This window comes from Pygoscelis adeliae, unplaced genomic scaffold, assembly GCF_000699105.1.
Source record: "Pygoscelis adeliae isolate BGI_AS28 unplaced genomic scaffold, ASM69910v1 Scaffold45, whole genome shotgun sequence".
NCBI lineage: Eukaryota > Metazoa > Chordata > Aves > Sphenisciformes > Spheniscidae > Pygoscelis > Pygoscelis adeliae.
Window position 1 is genome coordinate 4,449,927 of NW_008825114.1, and position 5,393 is coordinate 4,455,319.

Below are 5,393 nucleotides of genomic sequence, written 5' to 3' on the forward strand. Positions count from 1 at the left end.
GTTCTTGGCATAACTTTGTTACAATTTGTAAAACATCTTAATTCTCCATTCTTTTTTTCTGATGTAGTTGTATAAAGGAGGGAACTAGGATCATTCCTGTTGTGTCTTTCCTAGTGCATCAGTTCAGTTAGTTAGTTTCTTGTGAAAAGCATCAGGAGGTATGAATGGAAAACACATCTGTAATCTGACTTTTATGATAAACTGCCTGAAAATGATGACTGAATAAATATTTTTGAAAGTGAGAAAAGTGCATTTACTTGCCCTTTAAATCCACTTATGAAATTGGCACCAGTTCTCCTTTTGTTTGGCTTCCTTATTCTGTCATGTTATGAAGTGGCCTGTGCTGCTAGTATCTGTAAATCTCCCCCCTTGTACTGGAAACACTGTGGCTTGTCCCACTGGAGATGTTCAGGCATATTGTATTCAAATCTTACTTTTGCCGAAGATATATACCTACGGTTCATCAGGCTAATGCAAGGAATAATTAATATTAATTAGGATGAAAATTAGCAAATTACTAAAACCAGACAGGGGTTGTTGTTTTTAAAAAAAAAGAAAATCAGTGTTCACAACCGATTTATTTCTTCACTGGGCATCACGCAGTTCAGGAGAAGAGACCTCTAGGACTAAATCTTCTTGTCTGAGGGAAGAGTAGAGAAAGAAGGAGAAAACATGCAGGAGTTGCTCATGGGCGCTGTGTTTCCTTGCAAAGATGCCATATATCTAGTGATTGTCTGTCTGAAGATGTGACTCAAGGATCCAGGTCTATTTTTGCCTTTCAGTGCCAGGCCCTCAGTCCAGGGTGTTCCCATCTTATAAGGTTTGGAAGGTGCTTTTTCCTATCATCTGTTAGGCCCACACAGGAACCAGTCACACTAGTGGGCAGACCTGAAGGGCGTTCAAAGGTTGTTGGTTTTGCAGCAGGATGCGAGGACCGGCCACATGGAATGCAGGCTGAAGAAGACATACTGAAGGGAAACCTGGCACTAACCTGATACAAATGTTATCATTTAATGCAAGAATGAGGTGGTGCTGTGGCAGACAGTATTTTACTGCAAGGAAAAACCAACAGCAATGAGTTTCTAAAATTGTGTTGAGCCAACTCAGCATGTCTTTTTGACCTGTGACAGTTGGATTTCTGTAGCACTGAACACAACCCAACTATCTGTTTGCATACACAAGATGCTGACACCCACAGTGCCTGGCAGGATTTTGCTAACAGGGTTTTTATACCCGTTCCTCTTACAATGGAAAACACAGGAGAAATTTTCAACTGCGAAACTTTTTTTCTCTTTTTCCCTTCTGGTCATGTACATCTAGGTCTCTGTTGCTGTAAAGCCTCTTACGCCTTTCAACTATCATGTAAGAAGTAGCCTGTTTAGCTGGGCTATTCATGCTTTCTGCTTTGTCTGGGTTTTTCAGAAATATTCTGATTTAATATCTGTTCTTACATGGGCAGGGGAAGGAGAGCTACAAGTGCTGTAAAAACACTCAAAGATAATTATCAATTGAAAGAGGGGGTGAGAGATTGGAAAGTCACTAATCAGGAAAAAGAAAAAAAAGTATAAATATTTGAAACTGGATTTTCTTCCTCCATGTTACTTCCACAGTTTCTTCTTCTCCCTTAGGGGTGCTCTGGCTAGGAGCCACACTTCTAGTAACATAGGATATTTTCAGACACCCCAGATTGCATCAGGAAGCGGAAGTCAAAGAATGAACCAAAATATTGAGCTTTCTCTCATGAATACCTTTATTTCTCCAGAAATGGTTGAAAATGGCCTTCCGCAATAGTTACCCTTTCCCATCCCAGGGGAAGTGGATGTAACGTCTCCATGAGGCAGCAGAGCTGTTCCCAGCCTCCCCGGAAAGAGAGATCATTTTGCCGTGACAGGGGTGTTTGGAGCTCTGTCAATCCCAGCCGTCTTTGAGAAGCAGGTCTCCAAAATGCCGTTGTCACAGTCACCATTCGGAGTGGAAATGTGCTGCGAGTTAGAGTTATCGTAGAAGTGTATGTGAGCTATGACAATTTAATGTTTCTACTACAGTAAATTTTAAGCAGGCTGACACTGTCTCTATTAGTAACTCCACAGCATCTAGCTGATAATGCTGGCACCAAGGTTTTTACTACCCCTCAGGAGCTCAAGGCTTTTTTGTCAGAATGTTGCAAAACCCAAGATAAGTTAAGTAGCAACTAAAAGCTGTAAAAAGACTTTAAACTGCAGATACAGCATGGCACAGACCTTTCAAAAAATGTTTCAAGTAAGAGCCCCAGCATATTAATTCCTGTGAGCTGTATATGGCTTGAACATAGATTGAAGTGTAAGATAAATGGGAATACATCCCACATGCTAGGAGAATGCCACAGTGCACTCGGGTAACCAAATGTGAAAACTTACGGGTGTCGCTGCAAATTCACATACTGATGGGTATGAGTCGATCAGCTCCGAGCACTAAACCAGGCCAGCTCGGAGACTTCCTCTGGGAAGAAGCTGCCGTGAATGTGTGGCCAGATTGGCAGGCTGTGATGTGCTGCCCAGGCAGGCAGAAAGGTTGTTTGGTCTGGGGAAGGAGCCGTGGGGCCCCGGTGGCTGGGTGCCCCATGCTGGGCTCTGCCTGAGGTCCCAGTGAAGCTCGGCGTGGTGGGTCCCGTCATCCTGCGTAAACAGATGTCCATGGGATGATTCACAAAACTATAATTACACACAATAGTGCAAATGTTTAATTAATCAGGTCTCATGTCCTTATTATCCCCTCACTGGGTTTCACTAATAATGACCCAGAGGAAAATTCTGCTCCTGTCTGTGAATTATATTTTATTTACAAGGGTTTCATTTCTTAGATGGTTTTTCTCTCTCATTCCTGGGTAGCACTACCAACAAGAAAATAAAATTCTGATGTCCAAGTAAAACTTGTGACTGGCCTAAAATTCAAAATCAGGGAGGGCTTTGTGCTACCTCACATGGCTCCTTTAGCAGAATAAATTAGAATAACTCAGCACTTAATACGTCTCTTGCCTCACATTCACAGGATGCATAAATATTTGTAATCCTACCACTAAAGCTGAGAGGAAAAGAAAAGAAGTCTTGAAGGAAAAGCCGTTCTGGATGAAGAAAGACAGCAACCCCTTCCAAGTTGGTTTGAAGGGTTAAATCGCAGAAGGGTGGCTGCAGCCAAGAATGGAGTTCCAGCCTCCTTCGAGGCAGACAATGCCTCTGCCACCCCAAAAAGCCAGCCGCTGGAAAAAAAGTGTTAAAAAGGATATTGTTTGCATTAAGGGGCTGAATTTTCCACTGGGTAATCATCAGTGAAACCCAGCGAAGGGCAAATGAGGATGGCAGGCCTGATTAATTAAACATGTGCTACAGTGCTAAAAGCAAGATTTATGCTATTGGTTTTACAAGAGTCATTGATATTAATACTGCTAGTAGGAATGTTGAGCTGCTGTTTACTGTTTCCATTTTTCACTGCAGAACTGGTGTTAAAAGTACAAATGAGGGTTGTAGAGTATTGCTGTGATATTGTAGTTTCACTTTCTAAATGTTACTCCTGCTCTACAGAAGAGATCTTGCAGTGCTGCTATTAGATGCCACGTTGCACTATTTCCATTATAATCTTCAATTCTGGAGGCTTTTAAACCTGATTACAAAAATTTACTTTGGGCTAAAATCCACTTTACAAAGATCTCCATCCAAGATACATATGTTTGGTTATGTATACATGAGTGCACTCCCATTTGTACAGAATATTATATGGAACTTTCTGAAAAATGGAAAGAAAAATAACAGTATATGCATTTGTAAGTTATAGGAATGCAAATAGATATCTACCAGTGATCTGTGAAGCTGTACACATGGTGATGTGTGGCATTGCATTCTGCTAAAGTGAAATGACATGGTCTGTTCAAGCCTGAAAGAGACAAGTGTCATTACAAAGCATGGAGTAGAACAAAATAATATTTTGGGCATAACAAGGGCTACTGTACATGGACACTCTCTCCTCTAAGCAAAAAAGAGGCTATTATAAAGCTGTTAAGTATTTTCATCACTTCCAGGTTGATATGCAGCACATTCAGAAGTATCTATTTCATAATGTGTTAGTAGAGTAGAAGCTGAATGCCCTTGCACTATAAACACTGTTTCAGAAATGTGTTTATAGGCAATTCTGCTTTTGTTCATTAATATGCCACAGGAAATATAGCAGTAAAATCTGAAGTGTGGGGTGTGAATGTGTGTCTTGGGGTGGAAGGGGGGGTTGTCTGTTGCAAATAAGCTTGCTTATATCATGGAGAGCATGAATGGCAACCAACCAGGTCAGTGTCAGTTCAGCTTTTATTTTCCTGATAATGCACTCATGTGTTTACTTTTCCCATTCCACTAATGTGGAACATTTTGTTGGAATGATGTCTCCTCCTCTGGGGTAATTTTTTTCCTTTCTTGACAAGAAACTCTCAGTAGTCATGTATAGACCAGTAAAGTCTGTAGACTTTGCAGTAACTTTGCAAGGTCTCAGGACTGGGGCAAGCTTGCCAGGCTTTGTGTGGGGTCTTCTTGGCCTGCCTGGAGCTTTGTTTTAGTTAATTTAGCTATAACAATAATTCTTCCAATGATCAGGTGACTGTTGCCTAATTTGTTTTTCTTTTGCTTATCTTTGTACAATCACAGAATAGCCATGATTTTATACTTTATAGTATAAAAGTATTTTGTACTTTAGTCATAATTTTATATTTTATAGTACAGTTACTCTGAGCAGAATACAAAATTTATGACCCTACCATAATGATGTCATTCTTACGTCATCATATGCGGGCCTGGTATGACAGCAGAGGCCTTGGGAATAGGGACACAGCATAGAGGTGTACAGGTGTGGGGTGAGAGAGGGAACAGGCTGGCACTGGAGACCCCAGGGCTATAAACAACTTACCGCTCTCAGCAAAAGAGGCACAGACCTGGAACCTGAGCAGAACTAGCCACAGGAGCAACAAGCAACAAGTATCCATCTACCAAGTGTAAAATACACCATACAGAGTAAGTTGGGACGTAATGTGAGCTCCAGACCAATAAAGACAGAGTGGAGTGTAGAAGTGCATCATGCAGGTGCTGCTGCTGACCTGAGGACATGCAGGGGCTGTGGGAGGGTCAGTATAAACCCAGAGAAAGGGGAAGATAGTAGGAGGTTTTGTATAATGATTTTTATAAGGCTTCCCTTATAAGGTGTGCTGCCCTTTTTGCCCCATACCTAGTTTTTGAGTGAAACATCAAAGTGCTCCTGGCAAATGAGAAATTGCTGTTTGTTTGTTTTGTTAAGTGTTCCTGTCTCATGAGGGACAATACAGGATTTAAGTATTATAGCATAGATAGCGCCTACCTTGAAATGGGAAACCAGTTAGGGTTTTC